The sequence below is a fragment of the Manacus candei genome, unplaced genomic scaffold (genome assembly GCF_025592945.1).
Source record: "Manacus candei isolate 608988 ecotype Guabito, Panama unplaced genomic scaffold, ASM2559294v1 h1tg000065l, whole genome shotgun sequence".
Lineage (NCBI taxonomy): Eukaryota > Metazoa > Chordata > Aves > Passeriformes > Pipridae > Manacus > Manacus candei.
The window spans coordinates 7923189-7948966 of NW_026138113.1; the positions used below are offsets into that span (position 1 = coordinate 7923189).

The following is a 25778-nucleotide window of genomic DNA, read 5'->3' on the forward strand; positions in this document are numbered from 1 at the left end:
TGGTTGCATTTTTTTGTTATGCCAGAAGCAAAGGCAGGCTTAATGTTAATCTCATTCAGACATTTTGCTGTCCTCTTCTTTTTATACCTCAACAGCATTTTTACCTTGTTCATGTACCAGATCACACCATGTCACTGACCAAAGTTCCCCATTTCTGGGAGCACTGAGTGGGTTTTGTGGCCATCCTGCTAAGAAGGGTGTGCAGAAGTTGGTCACCTGTTTTACTAACAAAAAGGGTGCTGTGTTCCTGTGCCCCTGTTAATCCATCACAGTGCTGAGATGCCTGTGATGGAGGGAAATAGCGCAGGTATGATTGATAAATAGTTTAATGTAGGGATTGGGAGCTATGTGGGAGAACTCTGTGCTGTTGTGCTGCCTTTCTGTGTTTGCTACATGTATTTATTGCCAAGCTTATCTCAGAGTTATGTATTTGATATCAAGGCTGTCGTGAATATTACTACAGGCACCAAAAAGCCTGACTATGCCTCAGAGCAAAGTGGAAAGTTATCTTGACTGTGATGGCTGACAGCATGCAGAGGATGGCACAGAACCTCCCTTCTTGGAGAGACGTCCCAAACAGCAGCAGAGATTGAGCTGCTGGCACAGAGGGATGCTGGAGGAGCACAGCCAGTGGAGAGAGGCCTAGCCTGGGGCAATCTGTCATTTTGGGGGTACTTTCTTGCCTGGAGATGCTGTTTGGGGATGGGAAAGCTCAGACAGTGCAGTGGTGCAGCACAATCCTGGCAGCTGTGGGCTGTGTAACTGTGGGGCAGCTGGGAAAGCAGCCTCCCTCCTGGGCGGCAACTTGTGCCTTGGATTAATAGATTTTATTAGTTGGGAGTCAGGCTTGTGCTTTTAATGAATTTTGTGGTCCCTTTTATTGTAGTCTCTTCTGAGCTGACCCTTAGGTGGTGCATTTCTGGCCGTGCCTGGGCTCCCATGAGCAGTGCTCTGTGGTGTCACAGTGCAGTGGGTGCTGCATCACTTGGGATGCTGGATCCCAGCCATGGCCTCATTCAGCATCCTCTGCATCCTCAGCATCCTCTGGCATGGGGGTCTAACTGCACCTGAGCACAGGGCAGGTGTCTCTGAACTTCTCCAAAAAGGGTGAGAGGACTTCCATCATTGCTGCACTGCTGTCACTGCTGTCTAAGGCAATAGCTCTAAACAAATCAGTGCAGATACTTTATCATCAACTGCAGAAATGGAATGAGTTGCCAGCCAGCCTAAGGGCAGTTATGATACTGGGCTAAGGCCTAAAACCACAGTGACTTAAAAGCCAAAGGCCTCCAGATAACACTATTGTGGTCTGCCCATCACTATTGCTTCCCTCCTGCAAAAGAAGATGATAAACAATTATCAGGTATCAGTGCCTGAATCTTAAGTGTCTTCTGTAATACTTAATATAAAAACAAATATGTTCTCCTTCAGAAAATGAAGCAGATCCCAATTAATTATGTATAGCTCTCCTGCTTTCACACAAAGAATAGCAACATTCAAATCAGCTCTTTGGTCTTCTTATCACCTGTTAGATTACAGGCATCTCCCAGCTCTCTAATGATCATCTGAGTTTTGGTGCTGGTTTTTCCTTTTAACTTGGCATCATGTTTTTTCTCTTTCTTAGCATTTTTGATAAAAACAGTATAGTGGAGAAGAGACAGATGTCCCTTTGGTGATTTAATACATTCTTTGCTGCCCTAAAATGTCTGAAAGAATTGGCTTCTGTATCAAGAGTTGTCTCTGTTCTGGATTTCATGTATGCTCAAGGCAGAGAGGAGGATGGAGAGATGTATGATGCAGATACAAGCCGGCCCATCGAATCTGATTGATGGAAAAACAGTAGTGAAATCCAACAAATCAGTGGAATCTCTGTAATGACTCTACTACTTAGGAGAGCACAGCAAACCCAAGACCTACATGAAATCCCCTCCTATATGTCAAGTGATATTTTCTTGCACTGTATCTGTTCAGTGTTAACCTGGAATATGTCTTTTGCTCCTGGCTCTGGGAATGTTTGTCCTGCAGAAGACTAGGCTAGGTTGGAGAGCCAGGAGCACAGTTTTGTGTTTTGGCAGCCTTTGTGAGCTGTACCTGCTTTATTGTCAGAAGGATGACTAGGAAGTCTCCAACATATAGTGTCACCAGCACTGTGATGTGAGAAACAACACCTACACAATCTATTATTCATTAAGTGTAACCAATATATAATTTAAAACAGTGGGTTTTGTCAAATAATGTTAGGTCAGCATAATTTTCTGCCTATTACTAATATCTATAACATCTTTGCCTTAGTCAGCTCTATTTAAATATGCAATCATTTACAGCTTTTGACTATATGTGTGCACACTCCCAATTTCCAATATTCAACTACTACAAATTTTATGCTGACATCAATAGCAAACTATTAAAGACAGTATTTCATTATTGGTTTTTCATCCCAAAAGTTATTTACAATTATATACTAAGCACTAATATTAAAGGAAACCATTTAAATGAGGTGCTATCTGCTTTAACAATATGTCTGTCACAGAATGAGATTGTGTTTAAAGATTTTATCAAGAAATGGTTGTTTGCTGAGGTTATGTTTTGTCCATGAAATATGCATTTCATATCTCTTTCATTTCATTAACATAATTTAATTTGTGCTTTGCATTTTGTGCATAATACATATTTGATTTACAAAACAAATATTTCCATTAGAAAATGAATTTCATGCAGGCAAAAAAGCAGAACCAAATGATGTATTGAAGGAAAATAAGAAGAAATGAAATGCATTTTCTCAGTCTATTAAAAAATCTATGGCATTGACAGAAAGTGCACTTAGTGCTACATTTAAAAAATAGCACATATGTCAATGTATTAACAAATAGAATTGGAAATACAAATATTTCCCTATATCAAGCCAAGAATCTCTTTATTTTAATTGAGTTGATTTAAAAGCCCAACTACAATTTAATTTTTATTTCATGATGTGGTACACTGCCTGGTGCCATTACATCCATGTAGAATTGGCAGTCAATATACAAATATATTTTACCTTTTAAAAACTTTATATTGACACCAGCAATAAATAATTTAATGGGCTGAAAATGTGAAATCATTAATTTGCTGATTGTCTTCGAATATTGGGCAGGTGGGTAGGGGTACAGAACTAATGAATAGTGTTTGTGAGTCTGTCATGAGAGGACCCCAGTAAAGCACGCCACAGATGAAATGAAATGCTGTTTAAACTTGCCTGATTTAATCTCCAGATCCAAGGAGTAGCAGAAAATGATGAAGCCCAAAATGCCCCATTATCTCCCCATCAAGAAAACCTATCAAACTGGGTGTGGAGGAGTTAAATGTCTGACTCCTCTGGAGTCTGAAATGTGCAGTTTCCTTCCATCCAGCCAACTATGGAAATGCTGAATGTCCCATGTGAGTGGTGGGCTGAGCAGACCACCAGGGACATGGCAGCTTTGTGCCTCTCAGGGAGCTGGGCACCTCCCTTTGGATGGGACCTGCTGCATCTCTTTTAACATGAAACAGAGGCTGGGCAACACAGCCCTCATCCTTCCAGAGCAAGCCAAAACCTCGAGAAAACACCTTAAAATGGCTGTCCCTTTTACACAGAGGGGTGAGTATGGACTGGCTCACTACCTCTATGCCACTGGCAAATTTTGGCATGACACAGGAGGGCAGGGTTTGGCCCCAGGCCCACTGTTCACACAGAACACGAGTGAGTCACATTCTGCTCACAGCTGTGGTCATGAAGCCCCAGTGACCTTGTTGGTGTAACTAGGAACAGAAATGGGATTGTGCAAGATGGGGCAGATTGGCTCAGGGCAAAGATGGGCACTTTCTCAGCCCCGGTTCTGAGGCACCACTGGCATCACCAGCTGCAGGAATGTGTCTGGGGCAGGACTCAGACAACATGAGAATTAATTTAAATTCACGGGATATTTTAAAGATAATAATAGATGTCGAGTTGCATCTTTTAGTTGTTTTGGAGCTTTGTGCTTTAAGCTTTTTTACACAAGGATTAGCGGCTTGCTTTTAAAAAAAAGGGAGGGGTTGGGAACTGGGATTCTTGCAGTCTCAGGAGTCCAGAAGCAGCAGCTTAAAGAAAAATACCAAATGTTGCAAGGCGGTAAGACTGAAAAATCCTGCATTATTCTGCCATAGGGAATAAGTTTAACTCTATGAGAAACTCTACACAGCAAAGTAAGGAGAGGAAATGAAGAATAACTCCCCTATTTTAAACTAAGAGATACATTTGGGGAGGTTAGGCTGTAAATACATTAGCTTAGTTGGAATTTTGCCAGGACTTTGGGACTAATATCCATACTCTTATGAAAAGTGCTTGGGATAATGACTACAGGTATCTGAGGCCTCGGTGCTGTATCCAAGGCTAATTGAATTGAGTAGGCGTGCGTACTTGAGAAAACCAAAGGGAGGTTAGGTAGAAAAAGTGAAGAAGGTGAAAAAGAAAGCAAAGAAGTGAAGCTGCAACACTGATAATTAACTGGAATGAAGGCTCCAGCTCTGTCCTGCCAGATCACGCTACGCACTGGCTGAAAGCAAAGTGACAGAGGAGAGTCTCTCTCCCTGCTGCTCCCGTGGTCACCAATGCCACAGCTTGCAGCATGTTCTCATCTTCTGCTGAGCACCAGCCAAGGCAGGGCTCCCTCAATTATGCTCTTGTTGCAAGAGACATGCTCTCCAAAGCCTGCATGGCACAGGCTCCCTTCTGCGCTCTCACAGCACATCTTGCATCCTGCTCATCCCTTAGCCAGGTCTGGCACTGGGGCAAGCCCAGCCCCACCACGCTGGGCCACCAGCTTGCCAGGATGCTCTGGCGGCTGCTGCCTGCTCATCACAACCCAAAAATTAACTCTGCACAACGTCCCTCAAAGGGCCATCAGAAGAAAAGGGAGTGGTCCCCTCACCTGGCCGCAGGATGCAGGAGGAAGGCTGGAGTCTGCCTCACCTTCATGTCATCTCTCATGGAGATTAGATAGGTTTCCATGATATCTTTTTCTGAATACAAAACACAAAGTGCCTAGAGTGAGAGCACATTTTCATTTGTTGTGTGTGGAACACCTTGTGTGGTATTTGGGATGAGATTTGCCCCGGGAAGGGCCCCTGAAGCTGGGCAGAGCAGTGCTGCTGCTGAGCAGCCCCATCCAAGCAGCAGCTCAGCTCCACGTCCCCACTGACTGCTCATTGAGACACATCTGCTATAAATCCTCTAAAGTGAACCACAGAGTCATGTCTTCAGCCAAACCTTCGAAGAAATGAATACCGTGAGCCTGGTGATTAGCTCCAGGATTAATGAGATGCACCACCTATATTCATAAGATATAATGAGGAAAGGTACCCAGTAAGGTTTAAACATCACACTTACTTTCCTGACAATATCGGCATGTCAGAGTTGGGATAAAACTATTTTGAATAAAAAATAGAGTATGTCTAAAATATTAAAAGAAAAAAGCTTAGTGCCTGCACACACAAAAGCAATGATCTAAGGGAAATCACCAGTTGCTGTTCTGTGAGGTATAAAAATAAACCCTTGTCTCCTTTACTTTTACATTCACTGACAAGTGACTATATTAGCATTAAGTGAAAAAGCAGATGAAAAGTAATGTCTTTTATTTAGCTCCTACCTGAAACATATTTAAGTTTCATGCAGCAAGTGAGATTGTGCACAGGGGTTTGAAATCATGTAATAAGACACTGCGTGACATTATCTGTCCACCCAGCAGTCACTCCGGTAAGTTACATTGCCACTAAATCTTGGAAGGGAAGTTAACACAAACAACTTCACACTTCCCCCCTCCCTTTTTTCCCAACCTTGTCAGTGTGTCTATCTGTATAAGATTTTGTACTCATTCTCCAAAGAAACCTGTTAGGATACCTGTCCATCAACTAGTCTACCGTACTTGTCTCATTTTTAATATGCCAAAAATGTTGAACCATGTATTGTTTCTAAATGAAGCACATGTGTGCTGCAGAGTAGAAACAGAAATGTGCTGATACAGGAAACTCTACTTGTTTGTTAGCAGTGATATTGGAAAAAATCCATCTCTCCTAGCAGGACAATCTCATCATATTAAAAGTTATGGATTTCTTGCTTAAGCATTCTACACTAGCTGCAGAGCTGTATAAACTTGCTTGTGCTTATCAAGCGAGCCAACAATACACAAAAAGAAAATTTAACATCTTTTAACATTTCTGCCTTCATATGGGAGTTCTCTTGAAATGAGTTCTTCAATTATCCTGATGGATCTGTTTAGTGAGTTGGTACTGTTTCCTGGCTTATAAAAGCCACTGCATTACTATGCAATACTGTATCTGTGGTATTGAAATGAGATCAACATCATGGCTTTACTACATTTTAAGCAGAAGTTAGCACAGATTATAAAAATCATAAAGACTTCAGCATTAGATATTGTAGCAACCTATTCTAAAACCTACACTTGTTTTTGTTGGCAAATAATTAGAGGTGTGTGAAAAATGAACTGTTGGTGGCTTCTTTATTAAATAACTAATGAGTATTAATCAATATCAAGCAAACACTAAGAGAGAATATGTTTTATTTTTCTTTGTATTGGATAACAAAGGAAACTGGATTTATAAAAGATGATAAACAGACTGAAGTAATATTATTAATTTCAAAATAAAGTTGCCACATTATTCCTATGTGTAGGAGATAATATATAGCCCTATATATAAAATTCAGTTCAGGAAAACATCACTGCTACATCTGAGATTAACTGCATATGACATCCAAGAATGTTTCAGAGCATCATTTATTGGATTGACTGTGTTGTACAAGTATGCAAAATATTTACTTCTTTAGTTCTCCAGATTATTAAGCTGCTAAGATTTGTCTGTGAACGGAAGTTTTAACAAACCAGTTTGAAGGTGTTGCCTCTGAACCCAATATCCTCAGCTCCGTGTGTGTGCATTTGCATGTGTGTGTCCACGCACAGATTTTTCAGTCTTTACACTGTAAAAAACTTTGGAATTGTCTGACCCTGTAAACACAAAATTCATGTCTCTCACCCTGGGACAAATACATTCTTTTTAAAAGCAGCATATGGGCAGCCTTGGACTGATGTTAGTTTATTGTCACTGCTTGATAACGTTTAATGGAAAAGATACAAGAGTGCCAAAGAATTTTAATTATTTTTGTGATAAAGTTATATGTTCGGCCTTGAAAAAGTGGAGATAATGCTGGGATTCATTATTATTCCCAGTGTGTTTAAACAGACGACACAGAATGCAAACAAAAGCAGATGAAATTTGAAAAGTATTATCAATATTGCAGATAGCAGATGCCCTTTCCAATCAGAACAAGCATATCTTCTATAGCAACTTTATGGTTGAGTAGTTTATTCATTTCTATTAGAAGGTTGTACGTTTCTAAAATATGTAGATGGTATCTAGAAAACCAACCAACCAGTAGGGTCATTTTGCTTGTTTTCCTAAATTTATTATTTCACTTTTGCAGGCTTGATCTGAGGTGCATTAACATGGGAGTGAAATCTTATTGTGTCAAATCCTATCTTGTATATGACCTTTCATGTGTTTTGCTGTGGTTCTGAGAGGGAAATGCTAAGAGGTGTCTATTCTGCAGGGGTTTGCCGGGGTTGTATTTGTGCTGCTGTAATTAAAACTAGACCCATCTTTCTGTAAAATTGTTCTTCTTCTTGGCCTTGTGGCTTGAAAGAAAAATTTTGCTGTGGATGCAGCACCTAATTCACACTAACATTCTTTTAAGAGTGCCTGAGGCATAGACCCTTCAACTGTGAGGTGCCCAGTGCCCTGTGCCAGAGCTGGGACGCTGGCAGGGACCCCCGAGCTCTGCCATCATTTTAAAATGCTTTAAAAGAATTTCCACACTCATGCAATAATATAACCAAACCAGTTATTTTTGTGTGATGTTGTTTGAGGCTTTCATTCCGTATTTTTCATTTTGAAAGAAAACAGCAAACATTTAAAATTATTTTACAGTAATTTACTGAACCCTAAGGCCACAATTCTGCAGTAGGTTACGACATCGTGGGCTTTGATGGTAAAAATCATGTACTGATGCATTTCCACTGCAGAGAAATGGTGAAAGTGTAGATCTTCAGAAAATATATTCCACACGGTTTCCTGCTACCTGTTCATATGCCAATTATACTTTCAAGTTTGCATCTGAAATTCTTATCTGCCTAGTAACATCCTATCCTCTGAAATGTCTCTAGTCCACTTAGTCATATTTAGAGCTGCATGTAAGTGGTTTTCTATATGCAAACACACAAACTGAGAATGTTCCACCAATCATTTTAAAAAAATATGGATTCTCCTCCATGAAGAGTTTGGAGAATGTTCCTTTGAGACCTTGATTTCAGGTTGCCATCAATGGAAAAACAATGAATCCTTTAACAAATATAAATATTCAGTGGTTGGGCAGCCATAAAAGCTAAAACAGAAGACACCAGAAAAAACTACTGTGGCCTTTAATTGTAGCTAAATTCAGCCTCTGTGGAAGTTTTTCCCAGGTGAAGGTCCAAAGTGGCAGGAGACAGTAGTGTCCTTGAAGGCTGTGAAGAAACAAGTTGCTTTCTGGGGATGCACCAGCTGAGCCTGGACTCCATCAACATAACACCCCTGGTCCAAGGATCCCAGAAGAGTGTGTGTGCTGGGCATAGGGAGAGGGAAGAAGAAGAGGAGGAGGAGTCAAGGACTACATTTCCCATGATGCTCTCCAACCAACCCAGACTTCAAATTGGGCAGGTGTGGGGGTTATTGCTCCTGGCTCTGGTGAGGAGGCAGGAGCTCCGTCGGTCCCGGCTCTGAGGCTGTTCACAGGTATGGTAAAGCTGTGCCATAAGTGTGTTTGGAGGGTGGATTCAGGAAATGTAATCACAACATAATAGCACGGGTAGAGTAGGTACTAAAGAGTTCTTAAGTTGGAGAGCATGGGAAAAAGATGAGGATGAGGTTTAGGGCATCCCATCTTTAAACTGTCTTAGGTGTATGTGCCTGCATCTTCACTATGGTGGGTTTTCTTAACACTGGTGTTGAAACTTACCTTGGGCTAGTCCTGAGTTTCCTCTGAATGTGATAAAGTGCATGTGAAACCTGAATGTAAGATGTGACACCAGGACTTGTTGCTCCTCCCCAGTTTTGTGCCCCACGCCGGTGGTGCGAGCGGGCGGGGAGAGTGCTGTTGGCTCCCCGTGGTGCAGAGAAACGGGGAGGGAGAGCCATGTGAGCGTTTTCCAGTGCCCCCTCCTGTGCTTCTCTTCCTGATTATGTGTATCCTTTACTCTTACTGTCTTCTGTTACAGCCCCTAATGCACATCTAATATAATTTTCTAGAGCATTATTATCTGACGAACACCCATCACTCGCCTCCTCCTCAGCAGCGGTGCGGCGCTGCCCACCCCGCCCCAGGATCTGAGGTGTTGGTGCAGCATCGTCCCGGTGCATCCGTTACTTAGCAGACTCCCATAATGAATGCAGTCCATAAATATAAAAGCATTTCTAGAAAGTTAAGTGTTTGGATGTTATAAAAAGCGCCGCTGCTGAGTCATGCTCTTCCCAGCCCGCGGGAAATGGGCAGTGATTATTTCGTGCCATTTTGTGTTGGGCTGAGATAACTTAAGGGAAAACGTGGCCACCAAAACTGACAACTCCTGCTGATCTGCTGCTCCGTGCTCGTGGTGCCATCTGTTAGCACATGTCACTATAGGTATGGAGATGTATTGTACAGCAGACTTAAGTCTATATTTCAAAATTGCTGGGAAGTAAGAGGCACACAAAGGAACTGTAATAAGTACAAAGTGTAATTAAATTTTGCTCTAAGAACTGCCATAGTCAGTTAAATCAGACCAGTTTAGATGTCATTATTTAGCCAATAGAGTAAATCTTATTTATAGAAGTCCAGGTCTGGCTCCACTTGTTTTCTGATAAGCAGTGGTAGGCTATTGACTTTAATGCATGATGCTTCTAACGGAAAGATGCATAAATAAACATGGACAAAATGAGGGCAGAAGAGCACCACTAAATTATCTCTGCAATTGTTGGTGCCCTCAGCTTGGGCAAGGGCCTAGGCTTGGGTATCAATTCCTGTTTTCATTTTCTTCTTTTAATTGATCTCGTGGAGCTACCATTATCCAAACAGTAAGGGAAAGGGATGTTCTCTTTAGGAACTGCTGACGCTGCAGCTGTCTGCTGTTTCATCCAGGAGTCAGATAGCAAATGTGGAGAAGTAAGAGGTGAATTATACCCACCTGGGGAACACGGGGGAGGATTTTTTTTCCAAATTTTGGAAGATGGGTTTTAAAAATAAAGGAGCTTCTGGAAAAAAACTAAAGAGATGGTATGTGACAGAATATAGGTAGAAGTGGTATCCCCAGCAGTTTTCCTGAGGAGGAGTCTGAAAAATAACTCTGTTATACTGGAAAATTAAGCAGCTGTAAGTGGTAAGGACCAGAGCTCAGGTGTTTTGAGTTGAGTTTTTGATGGGGTCTCTGCTCTGCTCAAGTTCAGTGTGAGAGAGAGAAAAGGTTGCTGTCCAAAAGAGCAAACATGAGAAATCTTCAGTGAAATTGCTGGCACGTGATTTTCGTTACTTTCCCACACTCTGAGTGCTCAGAAGGTTTGGATGGCTGTCTGGATTTTTGTGGTCTCTTAATTAAGCTAAAACCTGACCTCTGAATGTTTTGGAGCTTGCCAAACATGAATTAATGTGAGTGAAGCAAGGAAGGGTTAAAGAGCCCATGGAAACTCACTCCCCAGATGTGTTTAGTTAATGCTGAGTGTTTCAGATGCTTTGGTGATGGCAGCTACCACAGGCTTGCAGGTAAATGTGGTTGGGAGTGGGGTTGGGATAGGAATGAGGTTCCTCATGGGAAGAAAGTGGATGCAGTGACTGCTACTGCCCTGGAGATTGTCTCCTTTGCATGCTGGAGTGTGTGATCAGGGCCACTTCCCAGATCTGCTGGAGTATCATTTTAATGTATACGATTTTAATGGAAGGTATTTAAAACCATGCATATTTTTCCTTTAGTGAAAAAGAGACTGAAAATTTCAGGGAAAGAAATGTCAGGGAGCCACAGAAGCATTTTCTGCCTGTGACAGTTGTTGATCATGTTGGACAAGCGCTGGCCTCCACCAGAGAGCTTCATGCTTTGAGCAAAGAGGGGCCAAAGCTGGAGGGATCTTTGATTTGAACTGCAGCTTGACATTCAGCATATTTAAACAGGAGGTGTGTGTGACAGGATAGGCAAATCGTTCTCTGTGTTATCCTGACATTAACCTGCAGTAATTGCCTGACATCCCAAGGTGTTGGTTCCCACCACTCAATTTGACTTGAATGGAATGCAAGGGGATATTGGGTTGTGAATACCCAGATCACCAACAGTTTTCCTGCCAGCACGTGCAGTTTAACCCAGAGCAGCACTAGATCTGTTGGTACCCAAGTGTGGCTGCTCTGGAGACCATAATCTGGTGCTCGGGGTTCTGCGAGGGCGATTCTGTTTACTCCCAGCCTCCCGTTGCACGTGGAGATAAACACATGTGTGATGCCAGGATACAGCTGCAAATTGTACATGTGGTGGTGAAAACGCTGTTGCTGTTTATGCAGAGAAAAACAGAACCGAAAGGCCACAGAATGAAATATAATTTGTTAAAAACAGGGAATAACACTGATTAAAATGAAAGCCAGTGTTTCAGTACTTTACTGTGGAGAAGTATGTCCCCAGGTTCCTTGCACTTGCCCTGTGATTATACAATAGATTTCAAGTCTGTGATATCTACAAATCTACATCAAAATATATTCTATAGCTGTAGGAAACAGCTCTGAATTGTTAACCTTCTCTCCAGGTACTGGAGGTAACACACTGTGAGATTAGATGTATATTTTCTTCAAGATATACCACCCATCGAGGAGTCCATATTTACATCTTTTGTTGATATTTTTTATAGATTAAAAGAGTCTCTTTTCTGGTGATAATTCTGCTAAGTACTGTAATTTGCTGCCACTAATATTTGTCTGAGTCCTAGTTTGCAAAATATATTTGAAACCACTTTATAAAGTCTCATAATTGCTTCTTTGTAGAGCTGGTATAATGAGTAGTTTCTTTATCCAGCCTTTATCCTGTTAACCTTAGAGGTGAGCGACTGCTTGCTGGAGTAGTTGGGGAATGTCTTAGCACTGTTGAGCCATTTAATTTCACTACTAATTTCATAGCGGTGACACAGAATTGGCTATGAGCAAGCTCGCAGTTATTTCAAGGGTTTTCAGTTAGCATTGAATCAGGACCTGATTCACTAAAATGAAATTGAAATAAATGCACATGTAGATGATTTTTTTTAATGCATAAATTGATCTGCATTTATGTGCCCAATCCACATTAAAACATTGACCTGCTCTTGAAGGATGGGAGCTCAGCATATAAAGCAGCTCTAGCATTGAAAATGAGAACTTGCACCACTGCATTGAGGGTTTGTTCTCTGCTTCCTTTACTGTCCCATATATAGAGAAACATTTGGATAACCAAAGAGTTACTCTTAGCTTTCTGGAAAATACAGATTCCCCTTTTTCAGTTTCTTTTGGCCGTTTTAACAAAGACAGCAATCAGTGTGCCGTGCTGTTTAGCATGTGGGGTGGCTTCCAGGCTTGCTCTTTCTGCAGGAAGACATTCCTGTTACTCTGGTGTTTGTTTTAGATGAGCTGCCTTGTGCAAAACTTCTCTTTTCTCCAGATTGGTAGGGAAGTTAAGTTGCCTCCCAAATCAAAATTCGTTTTACCCCAGAGCTGGCTGCATTTCAGAGGGGAAGTTGTGCCTTTTTGTGAATACAGCTTAAAATGTGCATGTGTGCTGAATTCTGCTATTTGCATCCTGTTGCTTTTGCTGTTACTGTAACAGTTGGGTGATCTGAAAGAAGTGTGATTTGAGGGTCACTAAACATGAGAGAGAGAGTTTTCAGTTTGGCATATGAGAGAGTATTTATGGCATGAGCTTAGGAAATGCTACCCCTGTCTAATCTTATGTATACAATTAGAAAGAGGGTAAGAATAACATTTTTTGAAACCTTGGGGGTTACAGGTGAATCCAAAAAGTTGAGAATTAAGTCATTTATTAAATAACTTAAACCTGCCCACAAATCATCCCCGTGGGGAAAAAGGCCATGACAAAAATTCACTTGCACTTCAGTATGGGCAGTGGTGATACCTGACAGTGGTCACTGCTGGAGGGACACATGGGGTGATGGAGCAGCAAGGCCCTGCTCTTCCCTATGCCCCAGTATTCCAGGCCCCCTTGGACAGTGCTGAACCTTTCCCAGGGCTGCCTTGGGGTCTCTTCTGCCTTGTCCCACCCCATGCCCTTTCTGAGCTGCCAAATTGTGGTAGCTGAGTCCTCGTGTAACGCATTTACCTGGGGAACTGCCAGGGTAAATTGCTTTACTGCTGAGCTGTGGCTGCATGGCAGGGAGAGGGGACAAAAGATGTTGCATTATTCGTACAGGACTGGTTTTACCTCTGTGTGTCTTGCATAGGCATCTAACGAGTGCAGCACTTACCTGCAAGCTATGATTTAGCAGTGTGCTAATGCCAGCCTCTCCATTGTACAGGCATGTGCACTTGGGACACTGCAGGCATTTTATCATCTGGAGGTCATCACTGCTAAATATTAAGGGTGAATTTTGCACTGAAATACAGAGTTCTGATTGTGCACTTGGTTTGATCTTTCAATGCTTCTGTCGTTAGTGACATTGTCATTTAATGTGGACATTCATTTATCACATGTCTGGACCTGCCTCGAAAGCACTTTCAGTGGCTGCACTCTCAATTCAGGTCTGTTCCCTCTCATAGACTCTGAGCAAAAGTTGATAGCATTTGAAATTTAATCAGGTTGGTATTGTGCAATTTATCTCATAAAAGTTTCAGTAGCTTTTTTTGTACACTTTCTCTGCTGTTTAAAAGGAGATCTCAAAAGTCTGGAGTTGGAGGAACACATCTGTCCATGCATCATTGCGGACTGCACTTTTAGTTCTTTTAATCTGAATTTGATCTCTTCTGTGAAACACATCCTCAAACATGCAACTTCTAACATCAGACTTGTGTAAAATTCATAGCTGAAAGCCTTTTCCTTTGTAACTAGGAACATTTTCTGTTAGCTGTAAGAAAGGACTAAAGATGGCTTATATAGAAAGACTTTATAATACTAGTAAAGGCTGTTTTTCCTTAAGAGCAAATTCCTACATTTGTTGTACTTTTTTCCATTACTAGGACCAAATTTATGCCAGTATAGAGGATAGGTTCCTAAATTTTAATCCTGTGTTTTGTCCACATGCAAAACTTTACTTAATGTCATCCTAATCATTGGGGCCCCCGTGATCTGGTTTTGTTCTACATCACAGAGTGACAGTATTGCACCGCCAGGTCCCAAATACAGGCAGTACAAACCATTTTGTAATGTGCCTCTTCCCTACCTTCATCAGACATTTATTTTAAACATCTGGTCTTGAAAATCAGAACCTGCACGCAATCTCCTTATTGCCCCATCCAGAAATTCCCCTCCCCTCTGACCAGTCTGTTTTCCAAAATACTCTTGGTCCTTCCAAAAAGACGGTTTTATTCTTCTAAGTTTCAGATTTAAAATCTGGATGAGTGAGAGATCTGGGATGAGAGATGCATTAGCAGAACTGATTTCTCTTGTTACCAGTTCAAAAGGCTTCAGTATGCAGCACAAATGATTCATAAGTATCCATTGTTCAGAGTTCAGGATAAAGAGTTCAGAATCAAAGCTCTGCTTTAATGTGCGCTCATGCATTTCTTTTTTCAGTAAGAGCATTCTCTTCATATATATAGCAAATGAAATTCAAACTTGTTTAAGCTGCAGTTCTGGTAAATTGCTCTGCCTCTGAAGTTAGCTTAGAATATCATGAGAGTTATAGAAACCGTTACAGATTTTGCTAGTATTGCAAAAACTTGGTGCTTAGTTATAATCAAGGAAGAGATGTTTAATAAATAGAACAGCAAAACAAGTGATCACCTCGTGTTTTACCTGGGTGTGGACCTCACGTCAGCCCTGCTGGCAGATCCTGAGAGCACAACCATACAGGATTTGGGCTGTTGGTATTTTTCTTACTGGCCTTTACCGAGGGGAGAGACAGCGAAGGCTTCTAATTTATGGGCAGATTTTTGCATGGGAATGCAGGGTGACAGTCAGTGGGCAGCGATTAAGAGGTATTCTGATGCCTAGATGTTTGTCCAAATGTTTGTCATCGAGCAAACTGTGCCCAACATTGCTTCTTTCAGAGCCTGCTTAATCTTTCATTTTAATGTTTCATAGATCCGAGGTGCTGTCACTGCTGCAGTACTGTGTTTGCTCCTGGCATCTTGTATCATGGCTGAGCATACTGAATGGGCTCTCTAAAACCTTTCTTATCAATGGAGTACAACAAGCCCAATGCAATCATCCTTTCAATTATCTTCTTCATCTCAAGTGTCACCAGATAAGTGCTGGCATAGTATTCTTGGAACATTTCTGATATTGTTCCTTGCTTTTTTGGCTATAAATGTATGAATATGGGATAAAGATTAAGATATCTCATGTTTTACCCTTATTATGCACAGACAAAACTACGCTTATCTCCTAAAAGGTTCTTTTTTTCCCATCTCTTCAGTTTCAATGCTCATTGGGTCTAGGTGATGATTAGAATATTGTGCTAACTCTTGTGTTACAGTGGGAGTTGTGCCCTCTGGGATTAGGGGAAAAGCTAGAGAGTCTGTTCAGTGCTGTGCAGCCTCTGAAATTGGCTTGATGTGGAGGTCACCTGGCAGTGGGTTACAGGACAGGACTCTCAAAATGGGACTTTGTAAATGACCAGTCCTGAGTAGGTGGCTCAGCCTCTGCTCGCTCAGCTCTGCAGAGGTTTTCTGAGAGTTTAGTGCCCATGGGATGAGGGGTAAAGAGACTTTGTTTACCTTGATTATTTCTACCTGGTGAGTGAAATTTGACTTTGCTAAACCACAGACCTTTCCGAACTCTTTAGGTTCAGGAGGCACTTGTGAACAGACTGAAGAAACAGGGTGTACTCTGTGCTCTGGAGATGAATAAATCTCTACCTCCTGTTCATTTTCATGTATATAAGGTGTTCCTTTGTGTACCCCTGCTGCTCTGTGCTATGCAGGTGGTGTTTCCTTCTGAGCTGATGTTGGTATCTCTGCCTGGGCACATCATTTTGTTGTGGTGCCACCAGAGAAGGGTCCTTTGTGTCATGGTGGAGAAGGACAGAAGGGGGATTGCAAACCCTGCTATGCTGAATTGTTATTATTTGAGAGTGCAGTGTATTCAGCACTGCATGGAGGCTCATGGGCTGTGTGAACATGGCCTTGACCTCCTGTTTAGAGGCTGAAGGAGCAGGAAGAGGGACCGGCCGATGGTGGGTTCCAGCTGCAGGATCCGTAGAAAGCTCATGGGATGGGATGTTGGAGATCAGAAGCCAGTCTAGGACCTGCATGCCTGTGACCAAGGCATCTGTGTGGGGACTGGAAGATCTGGGGGTTTAGCACTTCTCCTGCATGACCTCAGGTCAGGGCATTTACCTCCCTGAGCTTAAGAAGTTGTATAAAGTTTACAGGATCTTTGTGACGAGCACTTTACGTTACTAAACCGCAGAATTTACAGCTGTGAGTCAGGCTCCCCACAAACATGATGTTGGCTTATGAAGAGGGTTTTTTTTTTAAGGAGTTTTTGTTCGTTGCCTTTTCATTTGGAGGCCATTAGATTATTTTGGCAAAATTCTTGAAGTTGTCTCTACAATTAGGAGAGCTCAAAACACTTTCGAATTTAAGGAATTAATTGTGATGTAATTATGAAGAGCTTTAGGAATAACACCAAATATAGCAATATGTGTGAATCCTGAGGATTGGCAAATAGGAGATTAGTGTGGGAACAAGAGAGGAATGTAGGCTTTGGTTCAAAGAGTTGTTTTAAAGGAAAAATACTGAAAATAAAGTGTGATGAAAAACAATAATTCTAATGAAGGACAAAGCCCATCCATTGTACTCCAGTCATGCTTTTTTATTAGCCATTATAAAGTTGGAGGATGCAGCAGTGGTGACAATAAACCCAGACAAGTAAGGGGGAAGATACAACTTCAATCTCTTCATTAAAATAATGTTTCATGGTTGCACACAACCACACAAAATGTATTTTCATGCTTACACGTTTCAACCATTTTTGAAAGTCACACAATTGTTTTGCTGATTTAAGTTCCAAATTAATGAAAATACAATGGGATGGGGCAACCTGGGAAGAGAGGAGCCAGGCTTTCCAAGAAAACATTGAAGCATTGCACTGATTGCTGTGAAAATTCATTTCAGTTTCACCTCATTTCTTCATTAAGCATGTTAAAGTAGTTTTTTTCTTGGGTTAGCTTCTGCAGGACTCTGTCTTACTTCAGGGGCAGTGGTTTTAAGGACATGGGACAATTTGCAGTGTTATGCTGCTTCACCCCAAGTGCAGTTGCTCCAGATTGGTGCTGGTGAAAAAGAGGAGAATTTAGACCCCTGAGTTACTCCAGCCTTGTGTAAGTGTAGTGACTTCACACATCATTTAGTAAGAATTGCACCAAGTGAGTGTTTGTTATCTTGGAAATAAACAACATGAAATACTGAATTCTGGGTCATAACTTAGGAGTTGTAAGCACTTCCTTTATTTGAAGGATTTTGGTTAGTTGGTTTCCATTTGGACATCTGGTCTACAGATAGGCCTTGGCATCTAAAAAGCCACTTTAGGCTGAAATGGGGGCTGACTGTTTTGGCTTATTGTAGATACAACACTACCTGAAAAGATCATAATAGAAATAGATCTTGATTCACCATCATTTCCTAAAAGACATTTATATTTGAACAAAACAGAATAAGCAAAGTAACCTTCTCCCAGTTAGCTGCCATGGCATGCCTGGAGTCCCCCATTATGGTGGCTATTGTATCCAGGCATTTCCTGATCTCTTAAGCATCTATATCTGCATAGCACTGAGCAATTACTATCTCATAATGGTGGAACTGAAGATCAAAAACACTGTGTGGGAATTTCAGGGACTAAGTCTTGCAGCCCATGTAGCAATCTTACTCTTCCTTGCCACCTTTTTACCCATAAAACTGAGTACTGAATGCACAGTTGAACACTGGCATTTCCTTGCTTGACAAAGCCAATAAATCCCCCAGATAGCTAATGGCAGTGTGTTGGTAAACAGAATTAAAATCTGGTATGACAGTTGTGTAGGAAGGAATACGATCACTTAAAGAAATTCAGGCACTGCTGCCTAAGATAGCTCTGAGACTGGGAACTTGGATTCTGTACTTTGCCATAGTTGTTTGTTTTATTTTGTTGTGAGTTTGTTGTTGTTGTTGTTTGATTTCATTTTTTTACATTAGGGAAAACCAAAACCTGTATGTTGTTGTGCAGTTTGGGTAAACAATTTGTTAAATGGCCATCCCACACAGATGCTTAGGAGGATTCAGGTTTTAATAACTGTAAAATGTTTGAGATCATCTTGCCTAGGAGAAGTCCTCACCCAAGCTTCTTGAAGGTGTGGTTAGGACCTTGCAGAAGCAGTCTCAGAGGAATTTTTCTCTTACGTTACATAGTGACAGAGCAAGCTGGGAAATGGAGGGATTTATCCAGTGTATGGATTAATAGGTGGTGGGTCTGTTGTTATTCACAGTCCAGTCCTGCATTTAGCATGTATTCAGTGTGGGACACAGTTCATCCTGCTGTCTAGTTCCTCCAGGTTTTTCCTGCTCTGGAGTCCCTTGAAGCCTCACTGGGGGCTTCTGTTCCTGCTGGCAGAGGTGGAAAAGGATGCTCTGAGCCAGGGTGTGCTCTCCTGTCACTTGTCCCTCTGTGTGGCACATGTAGCCTTACCAGAAGGCTGAAAGGTTTAAAGTTACTGAGCCAATGATGAGCATCTGAGAAGGTGCTTAACTAAAGTGTGTTTTCTTTGATTGTCTTGTGTTCTTTAATAAATTTTATTAATTAATGAAACTGACTCCTCTGTACAGTACATTGGAAGAATTACTGTTCTACCTCACTGTGTAATCATTATCACCATTAATGAGTGTGTTATTCTGTCACCAATATTAATCTAACAAAAGAAACAAATACCTGGCCTGTGCTGTGATGCAGGAGTCAGTAGGTTAAATACTCACTCTGTGAATTTGTGATAAACAGTCCAGCTGATATGGCCAGAGCATGGCTCGAGGGCTGCTTTTAGAGACACTCAACACACGTAAACGTACAATGCACAAGCAGCTCTCCTTGCTGGTTGTGTGATGCTGCTTCTGTGAATGGTCCTTCTTCCTTGGCTTTTGGAATCAGCACCTCCCTGAGGATAAAATGCAGAGCAAATCAGTTAGGCACAGCAGAAGATGGGGCATTTTTATACTCTGCCTTTTCATTTAGATTTGATTCCTCAGAAAAGCTGCTTAAATGGTGTTACAACTGCTTTGATACGGGCTCTTAATTATGAAAAGGTAGCACCAGTAAATAGCGTTAGGTGAAAAGAGCGCAGAGGGGAGAGGCAATGGGAACCTTGGCTATCAATATGTCAAAAGGATGAGTCCAGAAAGACACACTCAGTGTTACAAATTTCTTGTGATGCCCATGGCAAAGCTATTTTAGCAGCTCTTGAGAAAGGGATGGATGTCTGTCTTATTGGAGTTCCTTGAGGGAATAGATTCAGCACACAGAGGGGAGGAGAGACTGAAGTGAGGCATCTGTCATTTTCTTCCAGTGTTTACGATCCCTTAAAATAAAGACGAAAATTAAAGGAATGTGTTTCTCTCGTATCAAGAGTTCTTATGTTCTTCTTTAACTGGCCTCATGCAGAAGATTTTGGCTGGTTTAGCTGGTTTGTAATTTTTGTGGTGTGCAGCTCTTGTTGGCTTCCCTTGTACCAAAGGCACACGAGCTATTCCTTTGCTGTGGGTGGCACGGAGCAAACAGCTGTGCGTGTGTTGCACTGAATTTAATGTGCATCATGGTAACAGAAGAATCAATCTGAGGAGAGGCTTCTTTTGCAGCGCTGTTAGCTTTGGGTTTATATTCTTTATTAGCTATCGGAGCATTTTCATTATTGAGGCTATTGGTTAGACCTCCTCTAACTCCAGTAAAACCAAGAGACGCCGAGTTGCAACACTTGCAATATGCAGTATGCACACACAACCTGGATCAACCTAATTTCAGCACAGCAAACACAAAACAAAAGCTGTATATGACTTCTTAGCCTTTGTGCACATCTGCATTATTATAAATGCTAATATAATTCCGCAATGATAAATAATTAAACAATTATGGTCATGAATCAATAAGTTTAGCACATTTTTTTTCATCAGCAAATTGTACTGTATAAACAAGAAATATAAATTACCAAGTCTAATTTTTACTGAAAATTGTAAGCATTTTATATCTAATAATTAAAAAAGTATTAGAATTCAATGTAAGATACTTAGAACTTTAAAATTTTCTGGTTTTAACCAAACACCATTAAATTGTCATGTTTTATGTTTCTGAATCTGATTAACATTTTGAGATCTGACTTTTGCAATCATTCTCTTTGTTTTCCTCTGCTAAAACCCCCTCGCTCAACCTCTGGTTTCTCCTAAACACAGTTTATCAGCCTGAATCCAGCTTCAGTTGACCTCATTATGTTGCCTTTAAGAAAATACAACGTTTAAAGAAAAACATTCAAGTACCTTTCTTGTAAGATTTTGAAAGACCTAGCTATTTTTATCATGTACGAAGCACTTTGCTGCATAAGGTGCAATATGGAGGCAGGGAGAAGAGGAAGCTTTTACCACTCTGTTTGCATTCAGTCAGGGGTTGTAGGGTTACCTGTAATCTTTCCCACTCTCAGATCTTTGGCATTAGTAAAGAATCTATCACCCCAAACACTGGCACCTAGCTACATAATTTAAAAATAATCCTGCCCTTCTCTAGAAGTAGGGGTAAAAAATACTGTGTTTTCGGGGAAAAAAAAGCTGAGTTTGATTTTTTTTTTTTTTTAAGAAGTTGTGTATGTTTTCTATGCTGAACATCTTGCATGAACTAAGGATTTGCCACAAAGGAAGGTACTGCAGAATAGCTGTTCCTGACTGCTCACCATCGGCTTCCTCGATGGCTGTGTTTTAACCCAGGGAAATGCTTGACCTGCTTGTACTGTATCTTGTTCTATCCACAAAAACCCCATTTAGACTTAGCCAAGGCATGTTGGATCAGGAGACTTGGAAAAGCAGCAGTTTGAGGATGGTGTTAGGCATTGTGACACCAGATCTGAGGGGGACACGACCACTGGCTGCCCATCCCTGCAGTGACAGGGGCCTCTGGGACCCTTTTCCCAGGACTCTGTCTGGACCTGCAGGGTGGGCACAAAACAGTGAGGACTCATCCTCCTGGCATTTACCCAAGGCAGAGCTGATGGGACTGGTTTGTTGGAGGCGCTGGAGTTTTGCTGCATCACTGTGCTGGAAAAGCTACTCTTCGTGGGAAAATTCGGTGAGCCAATAAACTGGTGTTTGTCTGTCTCCCATGTGTGTGGTGGTGTGAACGAGGCACAGCAGTGATGCTTCGTGGTGGCCCCATCTGCCATTCTTCCACAAACAGCCTAAGTGAACCTGCAAAACAACCAGTGGGATGTGAAGAAGGTGACACTGTCCTTCAGAAAACAGGAGAAATTGGGAAGGGAATTTGATACACTACAGTAGGTGCTGTGACCTACAGATGGCAGCTTCACCAGGCCTAAGATTAGTTTGGGGTCTAAGATTAGTTTGTCTGCCTTCATAGGGAAGCTTGTAGTGTTAGAGAAGGGACTCTGTCCACTGAAGTGTTAAAGTTTGTTTGCAGGGTTTTTTTTACCAACTAGAAGCCTCAGGAATCTCCACCAAGCTGGGAGATCAAGGACTCTTCCTCTCACTTTTACTGCTGGCTGGCAAGCAATTAGTTATTTGTATTACAGAGAAGCCTCACAAAGATAGTGTGTTTAGAAATGTAAGCAAGTATTTTGCCTTCGGGGGGGAAGAAGAAGAAGGAAATATTTTCTTCACCTTCTTGTCTTTATCTCCCTTTTTGTTTACCCTGTCTTCCTCCTTTTGATGAATAAGAGAAAGAAAACTACATATGGAGTCTGAAGATCTTTACTTTGAGTTTCTTCCCTGTGCTGCTGCATCTGCTCCTCTTCTCCTGCTTTCCCAGTGTGCCGTGTTTCCATTTGTGGGTGGAAGTGTCTTTCCCTCTGATGCCAATGTCACTCTTCTTGTGGCAACCAGATTTTGTTTTACTGTATAGCTCTTAGCAACATGTTTCCTGCATTCTGCTCACTCTGTTGTGGAGTTCACACTTTCAAAGTCTAGAGATATAGATTGCTCTGCTTTCACATATATGATTTTGTCAAAACAATTAAAGTCGAATGTTGGAAGGCATTCCTTTTCCTTGTGCAGAGTTACTGGGTTTGTGTTTAGCTCTGAAGCAGGTCTTCACCTCCACGAATACTATCCTCCCACTATTCTCAGATTGCAATATCAAATGTTTGCAGAAAATTTTATACATCCGTTAACTGGACCTTTTTTTTTTTTTTAGGTGGTTGAAAAACTGTATATTAATTTTCAAGTTACAGTACCTGTATTTAAAGGCACTGATGTGATAAAAGTCCTAGCATTTAATAGGTAGGGCAAAACGGTAGAAAATTCTCATTTTCTCTATGATAAATCAGTAGAACCTGTGGGGAAGTAGTAATGCAGCCATACATTTAGCATATTTCATTATTTTTAATGTATCTACATTTAAAACACTCAGATTCCACCTATGAAACTGGATTACAAGATGCACAGCAGGTTAAAAATATTGTAGAGATGTTGTTTTCATGCTTCAAATCCCTGAAAAGCCAAATACACTCACTTCTGAAACTAAATCTTGGTTTTCACTGTAAAAAAAAAAAAAGGAAAATGTTTAATAGCACATATGGCATAATTTCATGTGACATCTGTTTTGTAACAAACAATATTTAGCTCACTTATTTGCTGAATGATACAGTACATGCTGCAAACAAAAAGTCCAATGAACAGTTTTACATAGTTTGTAATATATCAATGTTTATCACTAAAGAATGCAAAACTTAAACATTTAAGCATGTTATTGATTGTAATATGCAAAACATCGATTCCTGCATGCTGCCAATGCAAAGAAAGTCTACTTGAATGCCTTGTGGGGTATGAAAATTAGGTAGATTTCTGAAAGAATAACTGTTGTCCTCCCACTGGTGACATTTAGGCTTATGCCCCCTCCACCTAATCTGTGTCATCTTCTAGGAGACAGCTGTCAATATATTTAGGATGGTTTAGCTCATAACAGCAGAAATGGTGAGAGCCTATTGGCTTAATTGCATGGAGTGATTGATTCTAATGGAAACAACATTTAGAAACTCAAAATGCACTTTCTGTTGGCAGATCTAATAGAATATCATAATGAATTGGAGCATCAGGAGTATACTGTACTTTCTGCAAGGACTGAGAAGGACAGTCAGGGGGTTTTGTGTTGGTTTTTAAATTTGATTTTAATGTTTAAATTATTTGTTTAAATAATAAAACCAAACCATCACAGAGACGTAGTCAGACAGAAACCAGAACATCAGAGTGATGCTGAAACCACACACTGGTACAGCAAGTGTCAAAGGAAGACTGTGAAATAAATGTTAGCAACTGCAGTGCTGTGAAATGGCATGAGGTTTCTGGGGCCATGCCTTGTGTCACAATGCACTTGGGAAGGGTGCCCTGAAAGCAAACCCTGCTGTGGGGACTCAGGTGGGTGCTGTGCACCCAGATGGATAATTTCAGCACAACCTCTCCTATAAACCCAAAGGCTTTCTGGAAGCAGGTGGGCTGTTGCAGACCACAGTGTCTGCTGGGCTGCACCAAGTGGGGGCTGAAGCATGTCTGGGTTGGAGCAGAGCAGGGTCTCTGCCTTTCTCATGGTTCTCCTTGCTTCTGTGTGTGGCCAGATCATTTTGGAGAGCCCCCTGTGATGGTTTGCAGGTCTAGGGGACCTGGATGTATGGCAGGAAGCTTGTCTGGCACTCTTGGAGGAGGTACCTTGGCACTGTCAGCTGCTCTGGAGCTGCAGAACATGCCCCTGCCTGGACAGACAGAGGAAAGCCTGTGCCAGCTCTGTTCTCCCTGGGGTAGCAGAAAAGCTCCAGAGCAGTTGCTCTGTGTTAACTCTCTTCTCTTCTGGCAGTTTTGCACAATAACCTCTTGCCTTTATAGGCTTGGTCAAACTGTAAGTGCATCTGTCTTTAGTCTGGGGTTTCCTCTTCCTCTCTCCCTTTCTCTCTCAAAAACACTTCATAGAATCCCATTTCCTTCTCCCTGTTGTAATTTTGCAGAGATGTCTTACTCTTTCCCGAGTATCTGTATGGAAAGTCAGGATTAAAAAAAATCTTCTGCTTCACTGAAAATGCTGTGCTGTTTGGCCAGAAGCTGATGACATAGTTCTGTCTTTTCTTTTTCTACTCCTTTAAGATCTAGAAAAGTGTAGGTTCTGGGGGGATTAAGATGTGATTACAGATTAAATGGGTTTTTTCCCCCCTTCCCCATAATTAGAAAGGTATGAAGAATCGGATGCAAGATTGAACAGTGTAAATCCTCCAAAATTAAAAACATTTCAGAACTGGAATAAATATTAATAAATTGGATGCATAATGAAATGCTGTAGATATGTAAGGGGAAAAGCAAGCAGGAAAGGAGGGAAGATTTTTATAGACCTTAATTACAGCAGGGTTGTTAGTAAATTTACTGAATTGTAAATGTAAAAGATTCGGATGGCCTGAGTAAAACCACATATTTAAGCCTTCTAAATGAACATTTCTGTTTTTTGAGTAATTTGTACCATCTGTGTCAAAATTCTGAGCCTAAGAAGAAAAAGCAGTGGAACAAATGTTGGTTCCATAAAACAGTCCTAGTTCATTGTTGAAATTGTCACACATTAACATTGCAGGCCATCTGGGTAGACAAAAGACTCTAACCAGATTGCTAAGATGATTTTATTGGTCTGGTATTAATCAGAATGTGGCATAATATTTAAGCAGAAAAAATGATGAGGTGAAGTGGAGTGCCTTTAACTATTCTAACTGTATGGTAGTTGCACAATAATCGTATTACACCATAGAGCACTGTGTTTCTTAGCAAAGTTCCTAACTCTGAAATGTAAATAACAAGCTATGTGATATTTCCAATTTATAGTTTAAAATAAAATATGAAACTTAAAGAAGTAATGGCTGTTGGCATATTGCAATGTGGAGATTTAAAGGCCACAGCATGGTTGTATTAAATTGCGGTATACCCACAATCATGTTGGAATTAACTTTAATTTCTTTTTGTAACATTGTAAATCAGATTACACTTCATCTCAAAGAATCCAGAACTCGTGATTTACAATTGATTTTCTACATTTTGAATCTCTACACAATGCAGCAGCTTGCCTTCTCCCCGGGATCTAGAGATGACGGGTATGTATGTGCATGTATGTGTGTGTTTCATTTGTTCTCAAAAATCTTCATCTGCTTTCTCACCTTTCGCAGGCAATTGGAAAAGTCTCACTTTTTATTGTTCTCCATGACATTGCCTCTTTCTAGTTTCCCCCTATGATTCTCGAAAAGACAGTGGGTGTTTCTGCTCACCTCTCCCCACCCCTTTGAAAACTCTGCCTGCGCTCCTGTGCCAAATCTGACGCGAT

The 25778-nt window shown here is 41.2% G+C and overlaps 1 long non-coding RNA gene across 1 annotated transcript; it reads right to left on the reverse strand.

Moving 5' to 3' along the window:
* Positions 1–17693: 17693 nt before the first annotated feature.
* On the reverse strand, positions 17694–21304 carry LOC127479124 (uncharacterized). Its single transcript, XR_007907470.1, has 3 exons — positions 21157–21304; positions 19295–19380; positions 17694–17836 (listed from the first exon to the last, which is right to left on the reverse strand). It is a non-coding gene; the product is annotated as an uncharacterized LOC127479124 (long non-coding RNA).
* Positions 21305–25778: the final 4474 nt, after the last annotated feature.